The following is a 17,504-nucleotide window of genomic DNA, read 5'->3' on the forward strand; positions in this document are numbered from 1 at the left end:
ATCAGAAATGATAAATATGTTGATAAATATATGAAATTTTAAAAATTTTTATTTAAATCTCTTTAAAAGATAACTGAGAGATTAAAATAGTAATAATAACAAGAGAGTGCAGAGTTTATAATAAATGAAGAAATAAAATGTATTACAATATCAGAAAGACCAGGAGGAGAGAAATGGCATAAGATTCTTATGCTAGACACAAAATAGTATAATATCACTTTAAGGTAGAGCGTGTTATGTCAAAAATGTACTCTATAAACCCTAAAGCAACCACTAAAAAATAGAACAAAGAGTTATAGCTAATAAGCTAACAAATGAGTTAAAATAGAATCCTCCAAAACATGCAACTAACCCAAAGGAAGGCAAAAAAAAAAAAAAAAAGCCCCACAAAAAACAAAAAACACAACCAAGAAAGCAAAGACAGTAAATAGCAAGACACTAGATTTAAAACTAAACTGTGGCAGGGGTGCCTGGGTGGCTCAGTCAGTTAGGTGTCCAATTCTTGGTCTTGGCTCAAGTCATATTCTCATGGGTTCATGAGTTTGAGCCCCACATGGTGAGTTCTGGCCTCCTTGGGATTCTCTCTCCCTCTCTCTCTGCCCCTCCCCTGCTCATCCTCTCTCTCTCTCTCTCTCTCTCTGTCTCAAGATAAATAAACAAACTTAAAAAAAAAACTGCGTCAATAATCACATTAATGCAAATAGTCCAAATATGTAAATTAGCAGGGACAGAGTATCATATTGGATAAAAAAGCATGTTAGCTAATAAGCTAACAAATGAGTTAAAATAGAATCCCCCAAAACATGCAGCTAACCCAAAGGAAGGCAAAAAAAAAAAAAAAACCCCACAAAAATACTGCCTAGATTAAAATCATTGTAAATGTACTGATGTAAATACATTAAAAATAAAGTAAAATAACTCTTATATGTCTATATTATTATCAGTCAAATAGACTTTATATCAAAGAATAGAATAAAAAACATTTTAAGTTCATTTCATAATGAAGAAGGGACAATTAAGAGGATATAACTGTCCTAAATAATTATGCATCTGATATTAGAATTTCAGAATACAGAAAGCAAAACCTGATATAACTACAAACAGCAATAGATAAATCCACAGTTACAGTCAGACATTTTAATTCCTTCTGTCAACAATTCACAGAACAAGGAGACTGAAAATAAGTAAGGATAGAGAAGTCCTGAAGAACATTATCAACCAACTTGACCTAGTTGACATTTATAAAACTATCCACTCAAAAACAGCAGAATATCCATTCTTTTCCAGGGCACATGGTACATTTACCAAGACAGATTATATTATGGGCCAGAAATCCAATATTGATAGAATTCAAGTAATATGAAGTATGTTCTTTGACAAAAATAAAATTAAAAATCAATAACAGAAAATATCTGGGAAATCTCCAAATGTTTGAAAATGAAATAACCCACTTCTAAATAATCTGCAGGTAACAGAAGAAACCTAAAGGGAAATTAATAAGTATTTTGAACTTTGGACACCTGGATGGCTCAGAGTTAAGTGTCCAACTCTTGCTTTCAGCTCAGGTCATGATCTCACAGTTTGTGAGATTGAGCCCTGCATCAGGCTCTGTGCTTGAGATTCTTTGTCTCCTTATCTCTCTGTTCCTCTTCTGCTCTCTCTGTCTCAAAATAAATAAATACACATTTAAAAAATACTTTAAAAAGTATTTTGAACTAAATGAAAATGATAATACAAGTTAGCAAATTTTGTGAAATGCCACTGAAGTAGTATTTAGAGGAAAATTTATAATTCTAAACATCTATATTAGAAAAGAAGAAAGATGTCAAATGAATGTCCTCAGCTTTGATTTTAAGAAACTAGGAAAAAAAAAATGGGGCACTGGGTGGCTCAGTTGGTTGAGGGTCTGACTCTTGATTTTGGCTCAGGTCATGATCTCATGGTCATGAGATCAAGCCCCATGCTGGGCTTCATGCTGGGTATGGAGACTACTTAAGATTATCTCTCTCCCTCTCCTCTTCCCCTCACTTCCCCAGTAAATAAATAAATAAATAAATAAATAAATAAAAGAAACTAGAAAAAAAGAATAAATTAAACCTAAAGTAAGAGTAAAAGAAATAATAAAGATTAGAGAGATCAATAAAAAAATGGGGAAAAAAGAGAACATTAATAAAACTAAAAGCTGAATTTTTTTTCCAATATATGAAATTTATTGTCAAATTGCTTTTCATACAACACCCAGTGCTCATCCCAAAAGGTGCCCTCCTCAATACCCATCCCCCACCCTCCCCTCCCTCCCACCCCCATCAACCCTCAGTTTGTTCTCAGTTTTTAACAGTCTCTTATGTAAAAGCTGAATTTTTAAAGAAGGTCAATAAAATTAATGACCTCTAGCCAGACTGATCAGGAAAAGAAATAGAGAAGATGAAAATTACCAATATCAGGAATGAGAGAAGCGACATCCCTACAGACTCTACAGATATCAAAAGAATAATAAAGGACTATTATGAACAACTCTAAGACAATAAATTTGGTGACTTCACCAAATGAATATACTCTGTGAAAGATCCAGACTACTAAAACTCACTCAAGTAGAAATAAATAACCTGAATAGCTACCTATTAAAGGAATTTATAGTTAAAAACTTTCCCAAGGAGAAAACTTCAGACCCAGATGACTTTACTGGTAAGTTCTATTAAGTATTTAAAGAAGATATAATATCCATTCTCCATAAGCTCTTACAGAAAATTGATGAAAGGGAAACTCATTCAATGAGGCCAGCATTACCACTTACCAAAGCCAGATAAAGACATTACAATAGAAAAAAAGAAAGCTCTGTAGATCAATATCCCCATGAGCATAGATGGAAACATTCTCAAGGACATTTTAGGAAATCAATTACAATATGTAAAAATAGTAATTCATTATGATAGTGTGGAATTTATCCTAAGAATGTAATTTTGGTTTACCACTCAGAAATCAATCAGTGTAATTTAACAAACTAAAAAAGATTATAATTGTCTCAAGCAGAAAAAAAATATTTGTCAAAATCAATACCATTTCTGATAAAAATTCAGAAAATCAAGGATAAATTGGAACTTCTTCAACTTGATAAAGGACATCTATGAAAAAATCTATGAAAACTTTATATTTAATACTGAAAGGCTGAAGGCTTTCACCCTAATATCAGGAACAAGTCAGACATGTTTCTTTTCTCCTTGTAGTGGAAGTGTCAACCAGTACAATTAGGCAAGAAAAAGTAAAGGGCAACCGGGTTGGAAAGGAGAAGTAAAACTGTCTTTATTTGCAGATGACATTATATTACAGAGAGAAAATCCCGAAAAGTTAACAACAAAAAAACTATTAAAACTAATAAATGAGTTCAATAAAGTCAACATCAATATACTAAAATCAATTTTATTTTTAAGTACTAACAATAAACAACCTGAAAATGAAATCAAGAAAATAATTCCATTCACACTAGTATCAAAAATAATACAGTACTGAGGAATAAATCTATCTAAAGATGTTCAACTGTAGATTATAAAACATTGCTAAAAGAAATTAAAGAAGATCTAAATAAATGGATAGACAATCCATGTTCATGGATTTCAAGACTCAACATTATTAAAATGGCAATCCTTCTCAAATTCTAGGTAGATTGAATGTAATCTCTATAAAAATTTCAGCTTTTTAAAAATAGAATTAGGCAATAAAATTCTAAAATTTATATGAAAATGAAATGAACCCAAATAGAAAAAAATGGAGGACTTCTTGATTCTAAAACTAACCATCTTGATTATTAAGATTAAATTTTTAGTAAGTTTTTTATAAATCTTTTACATAAGGATAGAAATACAGATCAATAGAACAGAAATGAGAGTCCAGAAATAAACTTGTACATTTATGATAAGTTGATTTTAGACAAAACTGCAAAGGAATTAAATGGGGCAAAGAATCACTTTTTCAACAAATAGTTCTGAGACAAATGGAAGTCCATATACAAGAACAAAGATTAAGATCGTTGCCTCACACCATACACAAAAATTAACTTTAAAAATTGATACATTAGCTCTTTCCCATCTTGCAAGACGGTGGGCGAAAAATCTGAGAAGATTGATACTAAGGAGAAGAAACTTGAAGCCAAAAAGGCTGATGCTGGTGGCAAGATTATGAAGGGTAACCTCAAGCCTAAAACACCAAAGAAGGGGAAGCCCCACTGCAGCCCAAACCCTGTCCTAGTCAGAGGAATTGGCAGATATTCCCAATCAGCTATGTATTCCAGAAAGGCCACGTACAAGAGGAAGTGTTCAGCAGCCAAATGCAGGGTTGAAAAGAAAAAGGAGAAGATTCTTGCCACTGTCACAAAACCCATTGGTGGTGAAGAGAATGGTGGTACCAGAGTGATTAAACTTCACAAAATGCCTAGGTATTATCCTATTGAAGATGTGCCTCAAAAGCTATTAAGCCATGGCAAAAAACTTGTCAGTCAGCATGTGAGAAAATGGTGAGCTAGCATCACTCCTGGGACCATTCTGATCATCTTCACTGGGTGCCACAGAGGCAAAAAAGTGGTTTTCCTGAAGCAGCTTAGAAGTGGTTTGTTTCTTGTGACTGGACTGCTGGCCCCCAATTGAGTTCCTCTGCATAGAACATACCAGAAATTCATCATTGCTACTTCCACCAAAATTGATATCGGCAGTGTGAAAATCCCCAAACATCTTCACTGATGTTTACTTCAAGAAGAAGTTGTGTAAACCTAGACATCAGGACAGTGAGATCCTCGACCCAGAGAAAGAGAAATATGAGATGATAGAGGTTGATCAGGAAGCTGTGGATTCAAAAATTCTGCCAAAAATCAAAGCTGTTCCTTAGCTTCAGGGCTACCTCCACTCTGTGTTTTCTCTCACAGATGGAATTTATCCTCACAAATTGGTGTTCTAAATTTCTTATACAGAACCTAATTAAATAACTGATCCACCTCCAAAAACATAAAACAAACAAATGATAAATAAAAAATTGATAAATTGGACTTCATCAAAATTAAGTGTTTGTGCTTGATTTTGCTTTTATTTTAGAAAGTCAAAGAAGCCACACAATGGAAAAAAATATTTGCAAATCATATATCTGATAACAGACTTATATCCAGAATATACAAAGACCTCTTATGACCCAATTATAAGAAGACAAACAACCCAAGTAAAAAAATGGGCAAAATATTTTAATAGACATTTACCAGAGAAGATACATGAGGGGTACCTGGGTGGCCCAGTCAGTTAAGCATCCAACTTCAGGTCAGGTCATGATCTCACAGTTCATGGGTTCAAGCCCTACATCAGGCTCTGTACTGACAGCTCAGAGCCTGTAGCCTGCTTCATATTCTGTGTCTCCTTCTCTCTCTCTGCTCCTCCCCCATTCACACTCTGTCTCTCTCTGTCTCTCTCTCTCTCTCAAAAATGAATAAACATTAAAAAAATTAAAAAAGAAGATACATGAATAGCCAATAAACAAATGAAAAAGTGCTCAAAATCATTAATCTTAGGGAGATGCAAATTAAATCTAAAAAGAAATATGCTTTCACACCCACTAGGATGACTCTATAATCAAAAATACAGACAAAAACAAGGGGGTGTGAAATTATGGAAAAACTGGAACCCTCATACACTGCTGGTAGGAAATGTAAAATGATGCAGCCTTCAAAAATAGTTTGGCAGGTGCTCGGGGCGCCTGGGTGGCGCAGTCGGTTAAGCGTCCGACTTCAGCCAGGTCACGATCTCGCGGTCTGTGAGTTCGAGCCCCGCGTCAGGCTCTGGGCTGATGGCTCAGAGCCTGGAGCCTGTTTCCGATTCTGTGTCTCCCTCTCTCTCTGCCCCTCCCCCGTTCATGCTCTGTCTCTCTCTGTCCCAAAAATAAATAAAAAACGTTGAAAAAAAATTAAAAAAAAAATAGTTTGGCAGGTGCTCAAAAATTAAAGAAAAATGAAAATGCAGGTCTATACAAAGATTTATATATGAATGTGCATGGCAGTATCATTCATAGTTACCCCAAAATGGAAACAAGCAAATGTCCATCAAACTGGACATTTTGCATCAACAAAATGTGGTATATTCTTAAGATAGAATACTTTCTGGCAATGAGCTGTTACAGAGTACTGATACATAGTAAAAGATAGAACCTCAAAAACATTATTCTACATGAAAGAACCCAGACAAAAAAGATTGCATATTATGATTCTATTTACCTGAAATGTCCCTAAAAGGCAAATCCACAGAGACAGAAGTAGATTAATCATTTCCTAAGGCTAGGAGTGGAAAAAGAGAGTTACTGAAAATGGATGCAAGACCTTTTTAGGATAATTGAAATGTTATAAAATTGAATTATGGTAATGGTTGTACAAGTCTGTAAATTACTGAAATTCTTTGAATTTTATGCTTACAATGAATAAATTTTATGGTATGCAAATTTCACCTCAATAAAGCTGTTCAAAAAAAATAAATAAACCAAACCAGGATGGCATTTTATAGAAATTGATGATTTGTCTCTAAAATTTATAGGAAATATAAAAGCCTTAGAACAGTCAGAAAAATTTTTGAAAAAGAACAAAGTTAGAAACTTACACTATCTGATTTCAAGATTTCTATAAAGCTACAGAAATCAAGAAGAGGTTATGGTATGGCTTAAGACAGTCAATGGAACTGACTAGAGTCCAGAAATAGACTCACACATATGTAAAAAACAAACAAAGCAAAACAACAACAACAACAACAACAAAAACCTGACTTCAGCAAAGATGCCAAGGTAATTCGACAAATGGTGCTGGAACAGTCCATAAATGTGGTAGGAAGAATAATAACTCTCACCCCCAAAGATGCCCATGCTCTAATCTCTAGAACCTGGGAATATGTTTTCTTCCATCTTCCATGGCAAAAGGGACTGAGTGAAAGATTTGAGGAATTGGGAAGTTTACCCTAGGTAGACCCACTGTAATGATAAGTGTCTTTAAACATGGAAGAGAGGCAGAATAGAGTCAGAGAGTGATGTGACGATGAAAGGAAGATACAGTGCAATGCAATGTTGCTGGCTTTGAAGACAGAGAGAATAGATCCTAAGTCAAGGAATGTGGGTGGCCTTTGTAAGCTAGAAAGACAAGGAAAGAGATTCTCCTTAGATCCCCCAGACTTTCCTTGAATGCAGCTCTGCCGACATCTTGATTTTAGCCCAGTGAGACCCGTGTTGGACTTTGAATCTACAGAACTGTAAGATAGTAAGTTTGTGTTGTTGTTGATTTAAATGTTTATTTATTTATTTTGAGAGAGAGAGAGAGCATGAGCAGGAGAGGGGCAGAGAGAGAATCCCAAGGAGGCTCTGTGCTGACAATGCAGAGTCCCATTTGGGGATCCATCTCACAAATTGTGATATCATGACCTGAGCCGATATCAAGAGTGAGATGCTTAGCCGACTGAGCCACCCAGGTGCCCCATGTTTGTGTTGTTTTAAGCTATTAAATACACAGTAATTTCTTATTGCAGCTACAGCTATGAGATCCACACCTCATACCATATATAAAAACTACCTCAAAATAGACCTGAATGTAAAATCTAACACTGTAAATCTTCTAGAAGAAAACATATGAAAAAACATTTGTGACTTTGGTTAGGAAATGATTTCTTAAGCATAACACCAAAAGTGGTATCAATAAAAGAAAATAATTTTAAACTGTATCTCATCTAATTAAAAACTTCTACTCTTCAAAAAGAATGGTAAGAAAATGAAAAGCTAAGCCACCGCACGGGAGGAAATATTTTCAATACACATATCTGAGAAAGGACTAATAATAAGAATCTATAAAGCATTCTCACTCATCAATAATAAGATAAACATTGTGAGTAAGCAAAAGATTTGAACAGACTCTATGTAAAAAAAAAAAAAGTACAAAAGGGGTCAATACGCACATGAAAAGGTGCTTTTCATCATTATATGTTAGGGAAGGGTAAATTGAACCAGAGTGAGATACCACTTCACACCCAGTAGAATGGTAAAATAAAAAGTATCATAATGCCAAGTGGTGGTGAGAATTAGGTGAGCAACTTAAGACTCTCAAACCTTGCTGGTAGAAATGTAAAATGATACCACCACTTGGTAGTTCTTACAAAGTTCAACATACATTTACTGTTCAACTCAGCAATGTCACTCAAACATCTTTAACCATGAGAAATGAAACCATATTCTGTAAAAATATCTATCAACTTGTATGTGAAAACTGTAAACTTACATATGGAAATTCATAGCAGATTTATACATAACTGCCTCAACTGGAAACAACTCAAATGTATATCAACCCAAGGATGATTCACAAACTGGCATATCCGTACAATGGAAAAACACTGAACAATAAGAAAGAAGGAACTGTTACAACCTGGGTGAATGTCAGAAACAATCTGTGGAGCCCAAGCTAATTTACACAGCAGAGTTTATACTTTATGATTTTATATTTGAAATGAATGCTTTCATAGACAAAAAAAAAATAATCTAAAATGACAAAAAGCAGATTAGTGGTGCCCTGAACCAGGAGTGATGGGAATTGGCTGCAAAGGGGCATTCAGGAGCATTTTGGGAAATGGATATCTTGATTGTGATGGTAGAGGTTGCACATTTTCAGAACTTATTAGATGGTATACTTAAGATGATATTTTATTCTATGCAAACTCTATTTTAAGAAAGTTTATTCAAATATAACTCAAAAATTTCTAATCATATAAAAGGAAGGTCATAAAATATTTATTCTAAATTAATAGGAGCTCTGACTCAAGACATAAGAAATAAAGTGATATACAATCTCTTACATCGTATCAATTCTGATATTCTATGGCTTCATGAAATACACTGAAAGCTCAACAAAAGAATCTTAATCTTGACATCATGAAGAAATTCGCAGTAAATATAGAATCATTGATTTTGAAAAAAAAAAAAAGAATCATTGATTTTGGAGTTAGAAGGGAAATTGGGGGTTGTGTTATGCAAATTTTCCTCCTGTAGAGGAATCCCCATTAGCAAATCATGTATTGTATTTGTTGAAAATGTGTTTTGCTTGTATTGAATTGGAAGTTTCTCTCCTGGGTCTTAGTTATTCAATTTGGGGTTTTACTGTTATGAGCAAATGTCATTTAGGGGAATGTGCCTCTTCTGAAAGTCATTTTAAGGGCAAGAGAGATACCCATCTACATTGATGGTCAAAGCATGCTAAGGCAGGCCTTGATAAAAGACTCCACTAGTGCTTCCAAAGTTCCTGCTACCAGTGAGGGGCTCAGGGACTGTCTCCTAAATAGGTTGGCCTCAACTTTTTACATTTATTACAATTCTGCACTTTGACCAGAAGCCTCTGTCATATATTCATGGAGCCCAAGCTATTTTACTACAGTGAAAGGAAATCTTGGTATATGGCAATGTTCCCTGGATCTGATAGAAGGGATGCAAGCATTACATGGGAACTAGACTTAGTCATCTCTAAGATCCTGTGGTTCTAAGAAAGTTACAAGTACACTGTTCATATTACTCAGTTCAGAGTGTCACACCAGTTTTTGTGGCAAGCGGTGTTTGCTGGCTACCCAATAGATATTCCTTTCTTTCTGCTTCCACATGCAACTGTGTAAACATGTAATGTGGGCTGTAGCAACCATCTTGTGACCATGAAGGAAAAGCCAAGAAAACCACAGAAAGGTTGAACAAGAACCTGATATTGTTGAGCTACGGAATTAACTAACCCTGAAAATTCCCAACTGTGGACCCTTTCATAAGTGAAATCAATCCTGTGGTTTAAACAACTTGAAGTTGAGTGTTTTGCTCTGTTTTCTTTCTCTAGCCAGATGCACTCTAACTAATACAAATTCCTAGGCGATCTTAATATGCAGATCCTAGACTGGGACCACAGATGCATCTTTTAGTTCTCTCTGTTATTAGGCAGCAGATGGTCAGTCTCTAAGATGGACCTCATTGATCCCTGCTTCCTGGTATTTGCACCCTGGACTAGCCTTCCCTGACATTTAATCAGGGCTGGTCACTGTGACCAGTGAAGTATGGTAGACATCATGGTGTATGACTTCTGATACTGGGTCATGAAAATATTGCACCTTCTGTCTTGGCCTCTTGGTTTACTTACTCTGGAGGAAGCCAGCTTCCATGTTGTGAGAACACTCAAACATCTCTGTGGAGAGGCCCATATGGAGAAGAACTGAGGACCCTCACCGAACAGCCAATGCCATCTTATATGAGTAAATCAGGTCCTTCGGATATAGTCAAGCCTTCAGATAATAGCTGTTCTGGCTGACTTGTCTTTATTTTATGAAAAGTCATGAGCCGAAACAGCTGGCCAGACTATTCTTGACTTCCTGATCCACAGAAACAATGAGAGGTGATAAATATTTATTTTTGTCTTAAGTCACTAGGTTTGGGGTTACTTTGTTACACAGAAATGGTTAAGTAATACAGGGTGATAGTCCTTTTATATTAGAACCAAAATTCTACTCTTGAGTACTTGGTCACAACTGCTTTCCTTGCCAGTACTTACAGCCCACTTGAAGATTTCCAAAACAAATGGCTTAAAGAGTTTGTTCTTCCCTTTGCACACAGCCCGTAAGTTCAGATGCTCCAAGTTATCTTTATTCTAAAAACAATTATTACCCATTCTTCACCTCTTCCTTTTCTTCCTTTCCTTCTCCATCATTTCTGTCTTTTAGTCTTTACCCTCAAAGTATCGAGATTTTTCTTTTTTTCTTTTTTAAATATAATTTATTGTTAAGTTAGCTACAATACAGTGTATACAGTGTGCTGTTGGCTTCAGGAGTAGATTCCCATGATTCATCACTTACATACAACAGCCAGTGCTCGTCCTAACAAGTGCCCTCCTCAATGCCCATCACCCATTATCCCCTCCCCCACCATCAACCCTGTTTGTTCTCTGTATTTAAGAGTCTTTTATGGTTTGCCTCCTTCTCTATTTGAAGCTTTTTCCCCTCTTCCCTTCACCCATGGTCTTCTGTTAAGTTTCTCAATTTTCACCTATGAGTGAAAGCATATGATATCTCTCTTTCTCTTACTGACTTATTTCACTTAGCATAAAGGCCTCCAGTTCTATCCACGTTGTTGCAAGTGGTAAGATTTTTCAAAACAAAGTCCTCATAGTACTAAGTCACTCAGTGCGGGAGTCAGCAAACTACCTCCCACTGGCCAAATCTAGCCGTCTGCTATTTTTGTAAATAAATGTTATTGTATGTTATTGGAACATACCCATGCCAATTTGTTTACATATTGTCTAAGTCTGCTTTTTCACTATAGAGCTGAGAAGTTGTAACAGAAATTATATGGCTCATGAAGCCTAAAATATTTACTATTTGGCCCTTCACAGAAAATGTTTGCAACCCAGACTTCGGGTTTCTAATATTTTATTGTGTACCACTTTCCTCAGGGCTTCTAACTTGGGGAAAGTACCAGTCACAACTTATATCCATGCAGAAGCATTCACCTTCACAACCTAGGGAATCTGTTGTTACTCTCAGGTTTTCATCACCTGGACGGTAAGCAATCAGTACATCTCAGCCCAATTCACTTCAGTTTTTCTGCTTTGTTGATACTGGAGTTCTCAATTCACACGTAAAGTTGTGGGGTGAAAAGATGATTCTAGTTTCCTTCCCTTCTTACTTCTCTGCCTCCCTTTCCAGTAAGGATGGGTGAAATGGCAAAAGCATTTTTTAAATTAAAATAATTTTTTAATGTTTATTTTTGAGGGGGTCGAGGGGCAGAGAGAAAGGGGACAGAGAATCCAAAGCAGGCTCTGAGCAGACAGATGTGGGCTCGAGCCCATGAACCGTGAGATCATGACCTGAGTCGAAGTTGGATGCTTAACAGACTGAGCCACGCAGGCACCCCAAAAGCATTTTAATTCATTATTTATGAATTGAAAAACCATGCAGGGATGTGGGGAAATTATGTTCTGGAAGCACGCACACACACACACACACACACACACACACACACACACTCATGCATGCACACACACGCACACGCACACACACCAAATCGGGCTGAGCAAGTTTGGCATGGAGATGCCATACCCTAACACATAATCACAGAGCACTTCTCAGCTCTGGCCCTTCAAAGAGGAAGAGGAACAAGGGTAATTCCAGCTATTACAGGCTCCTGGGCACCAAATGAAACACTCTGCTGTAAATTGTATATAATCACCGAGGAAGACTTTTATTTCTCCGTGGTTATGAATGGGACTTTTCCTTCCTCTTGTCTAGGAGGAAAGGAACGGGTTTAGATCAGTATGGGGGAGTTTCATTTGGCTGAGATGACCAGAACTCTCTCTGGATTCTAACAGGCCCTGGGCCTATATTCAGGACCTGTGTAAACAGAGCTTCTTAGGTCTCTTTTCTTATATCAGAATTTCTCTTCTCCTGATGACAAGATTTCTGCCCTTAGGACCAAGCACATCAACCACGAGGTGGTAGAAATTTTCAGATGCTTGGAAGTGGTAGATACAGAATATAAAGCTCTTGCTTATTCTGTAACATTTCTGAAACTTTTCCCATATCGTCTCTGCTCTCTGGCAGCTCACAGTTTTGTAGGGGAGACCAATTATTTATAGGAAAATGCTGAGTTACAGATGTCTGGATTCTTGAGAAGCAGTAAGGGAAGGGATCATCAGATACTGCATACATTTTTATTGTGCTAGGGCAAGCTAGTTCCCTCCAAGTTGTTTTTAGATTGTTTTCCATGGGTGATTGGTGATGTCCTACAGGATGGTGATACTGGTAGTTGGAGATTGGCAATGGCCCTCCTATTCCCACTTCTATACCAGGACTGGCCTCCAACACATTTTCTCTCCTCCTCATACTGGGTGAGATACCAGGAAAGTGGAGAGAGTGGTAGACCCACTCCCCCTGGGCACACAGTCTTTTGGAATGGAGACAAGAATTGCATACACAAAACAGTTAGAAAACCAGACTGAAGAAGGTAATTTCTGAAGTGTACAGAACAGAGAACAGGAAGTTCCCAGAGGAACATGGTCTAGAAGTCAGAGAAGATGAAGCTAAGCTGTGTGGGAGGGGGTTGGGGTGCAGGGCTAGGCAAGGGGACAGCAGTCTCCTCCATCTCACAGACTGGAGGTCATTGAGTCCATTGTGACTGAGTCCCACCCTCCCTTTCATCTTTCCTTTCTGACCCTGCTTTTTTCCATGTAGCATCTGATGCTACTTTCTACATTTCATTCTGAGTTTATCATCTAACTATATTAGTTGATCCTTCTCAGTTATGTCATCTTATCAGTTACTTTTTCCCACCATTTTTCTACTTCTGTGATGTTTTAATTATGTGATGTATGTATTTCTTAATCTCTTTTTATCTCATATCTATCTAATGTCTATCAAATCACCTATTTATTCCTATTTATCTTCATCTATCTGTTTTTATTTCACTTTCCTTTTTCTTTTGTGTCTAAATGGTATTTACTTACCTTAAGTCTTTCATCCTTAATACTGCCTTTTTAAAGTCTTCTTTCCCTCTACTTCTTCCCCCACCCTTATTTCCACTGAATAGTTTTCTTTTATAGGGCAACACTCCTCCCTTCCCCCAACGATTTGTTTCCTTCTTATTAATAATAATAAGCAAATATTTACATAGCTTTTTTATGTGCCAGACAGTATTATAACTGTTTTTAAATCTGCACATTCATGTAACCCTCACAACAACACTATGAGATAGTTGAGTGTCATTATCATTAGTCTGAAGAAATCCTACAGCTAATAGATCACAGTGCGAGGCTTAATCCCAGAGAGTTGGTTTCTAGAATCTGTTCGAATAACCCGTATGTTCAACTACCTCTCAAGAAGATCCCCAGTACTTTAACTTTTTTACCTGTGGCTCTGAACCTGCCAAGCTGGTGTTTAATGCAGTTTCCATCATTGTTGGGGCTCCTCATGTCCCAGGATACGGCAAAATCCCAGGAGTTTTTTGCTGAATAGAATGCTTAGCAGAAAACTCTTCTGGTCTTTAGTCCACTTTGTCAGAATTGATATCCTCACTGTACCACACACAGGCGCAGGAGTACTTTATGAGGCTGGCACCCCTGGAGCTCTGGGACCTGGGTTCAAGCATTCTGTCACCCACTCTGAGGTCCCTAGGCCTTTCAGAGCCAGAAATCACTGGTTCTTCACAGTTTGGGGGGATTTCCCTCTCTGCTCTGTTCTCTGCTTTCTCAGCTTCAACTCCCACTGCCCCCAAAGGGTCTCTTATCTCTCCTCCCCCAACACAATCCCAATATTGAGTTCAGAACTTCTAAAACAGAAGTCAGGAAGGGTGGCTGTCCACAGGCAATTTGCTTTTAGCTTAGCTCCCAAAACTGCTTAAGCTAAGGAATACAAATATCTGCTATCTTCTTGGAACAAGGGAGGGAAAATAAAAGAAGAAAAAGACATAGATTATTATCTCAATAAATTATCCTGCTGTCAACCTCACCATCCTGGGTGGAGTGAGAAGCCCATAGACAGGCTGTGGCACTATGACCTATTCTGGTCTAGATCTCCAAGCTTCTGAACCTCTTAGCTTGTCTTTGTGTCTAGTTTCTTTCCACACAATCATTCCTGCTCCTGTAGCTGGGTTAATCTGCTTGAAATGCAAATTTATCCCATGAATTCTCTGTTCAGAAATATTCAAAAGAATATTGTCTGTTCTGGAATTAGATAATGGTGATCATTGTATAATTTTGTGAATATACTAAAATACCATTGAATTTTATGGTATGTGAATTACAACTCAAAGAAAAGAAGAAGGATGTTATCTTCCCACTTCAAGTTAAATGTCCAGTCTTCAGGGTTTTCCACCACAACACTTCATTTTTCCTCCAGCCTTATTTCCCACTCCTCACCTCTCCTCCCCACTCTTGACACTCAGTTCTCTTCCTCACCTCTGGCCATGTCATCTCCTCTAGCTGAAATTTTCTCTTTCCATTCATAAATCTGTACCCCACACTTTCCTCAAGACCAGTTCAAGTTCCACCTCCTTGATGGAACTTTCTCTGACAACTTTAGCCTTTATCGATATCTTTAACTCGAAACCCCATTCATATTATATATTCCTACTGGAAATTGTAGTAGATGGAGAGTATCCTTGAATGAACTTTTTGTCTCTGTGACTTAGCATCCCACACAGTGACTGGCATTGAGTAGGCACTTTAAAAAGTGAGTAAGTAGGGGTGCCTGGGTGGCTCAGTCGGTTGGGCGGCCGACTTTGGCTCAGGTCATGATCTCGCGGTGCATGAGCTCGAGCTCCGCGTCGGGCTCTGTGCTGACCGCTCAGAGCCTGGAGCCTGTTTCGGATTCTGTGTCTCCCTCTCTCTCTGACCCTACCCTGTTCATGCTCTGCCTCTCTCTGTCTCAGAAATAAATGTTAAAAAATTTAAAAAAAAAGTGAGTAAGTAAATAAATACATGCATTTTACTAATCTCTAAATGGTTCAAACATACCTATCTTATTTTTTTCAAATAAATTATAAGGTTCTGTGGGAAGGGCCCACGTCTTTGCCTGAGATTTAGCAATAGTTGAGAGTAGGACACATGGTTGATCCGTCAGATACTTAATTACCTGATGGCTTGGCAGAGAAAGTTGCCCTTTTCCCACTTTATTGGTAATGGGCTGAAAAGGGAAGACACTGAACAGGCAGGGAGAGTCCCCAGGATGCCTGGGTGAATGGTGGTTGCTCCACCCTTAACCACAAATGGTTCATTGTCCACCGCCTTTGGCATCTACAACAGCCTTTGGAAAGAGATGTAGCAATTTACCCCCTCGGGGCTTATTTTTAAAATCAGTGGCTGAGAATGCTTGCCGAAAGTGGGGTCAGATGGCTCTGAGCTGCCTGGTAGATGGGATGGGTGCTGTCTGAGAGGAGATACAGTGGCTGGTCCTTAATTTTGGACCTCTTTTCCCTGGGAGAAGTCAGGCCAAAGGAAAGGGATGGCTTGCCCAAAACAGATCACAGCTTCTATGGAGATACAACCATCGAGTTAGGCAGTATTTTCCCTGCCCTGAGTTTCAAGACAGGGGCTAGGTCAGCCAGAGAGCTATTGGCCTTCCCTTCACTGAATAGAAAAACTGAAAGTTTTATTGAATGCTTGTATGTGCCAAGTATTCTGCTAGGTACTAGGGATTAAAATGTGGACACGACATAGTTTCTGCCCTCCAGAAGCTTATAGACAAGTGGGAGAAGACAGACAAGGAAACAGGTAAATATATCAGTAGGTAAATATATTAATGTGGTATGTGCAATGTAGAGGAATAAGGAGTCTAGGAAAGAATTTGATGAAGTGGCATCCAGGTTGATACCTGGTGATGGAAGGTAGCCAGACAAAGGAGAGAAGCATTCCAAACAGACAGTATATTGTGCAGTACTCAAGAGATTAAAAAAAAATGCCATGTCCACAGATTTGTAGGTAGTTTAATTATCTAAAGCAGGGGTCACCACATAATGGCCCATGGGCCAAATCCAGGCAGACACTTGTTTTTGTAGTTAAGGTTTTATTTGCAAATAATTCTACCCATTTATTTACATATTGTCTATGGATGCTTTTCCACTACAACTACAGAGTTAAGTAATTGCAACAGAGAACATAAGGACTTTAAAACCTAAAATGTTTACTATGCTAGTCTAGGGAATATAGTTAGGGGGAGAGATTATAGAGTGGCAAGAAATGAGACTAGAGAGATGATCAGGAAGCATGCTATGAAAAGCCTTTTAACCAGGCTAAAGAATTCACTATTTTAAAAGCACTGAGGGAGGAATTTATGTTTTAAGCCAAAATATATAATGACATTTGAATTTTAGGTAATTGGAGTGAGATGAAGAAGAAGTAGGAGGCAAAACTGGAGTTAGGGAGACAATTTGGGGGAATGGTATATAGATCAGAAATGATGCCCTGGACTATGAAGGGCCTATCAGAATGGAGAGAAATATTTGAGATTTGAAAGAAGGAAGGAGGCTTCAGTGATTGTTTACATATGGGGGTATGTGAAAGGACTGAGGAATGAGGCAAAATTTCCATTTGGAATCTTTCTCACATGAAGAAGAAGCAGTCAAGAGCCAATGGCCCTTTGGTACTGTTTGACTTCTTATATATTTGAATGCATTAGACACATTTCTTGTCTCAGAATTTTCACTTATTTATTTATTTGCTTGATTATTTTCATGGTCTACTTAAGGCTTAATGTTGCCACTTCGGTGGAATGTAGAAACCTGATCAACATATAGGCCCTTTACTCCCTCTCTTTATTTTGTAGTTGCTAGGTAGTTCTGTCTACATACACTGAAATCCTCATTAGACAATGTTATAATTTTTGCTTCCAACTGTCCAGTATAGTTTAAAGAACTCAAGAGAAGAACAATCTATTATATTTACTCAGACATTTACCATTTCTGTTGCTCTTCCTTCATTGTTGACATTCCAGTTTTCTTCCTGG

General features: G+C 37.5%; 1 pseudogene; it reads left to right on the forward strand.

Annotated features, from left to right (window-relative positions):
* The first annotated feature begins 2,673 nt into the window (after positions 1-2,673).
* LOC125919789 (60S ribosomal protein L6-like) lies at positions 2,674-4,972 on the forward strand (annotated as a pseudogene).
* Positions 4,973-17,504: the final 12,532 nt, after the last annotated feature.

The sequence above is a fragment of the Panthera uncia genome, chromosome B4 (assembly GCF_023721935.1).
Source record: "Panthera uncia isolate 11264 chromosome B4, Puncia_PCG_1.0, whole genome shotgun sequence".
NCBI lineage: Eukaryota > Metazoa > Chordata > Mammalia > Carnivora > Felidae > Panthera > Panthera uncia.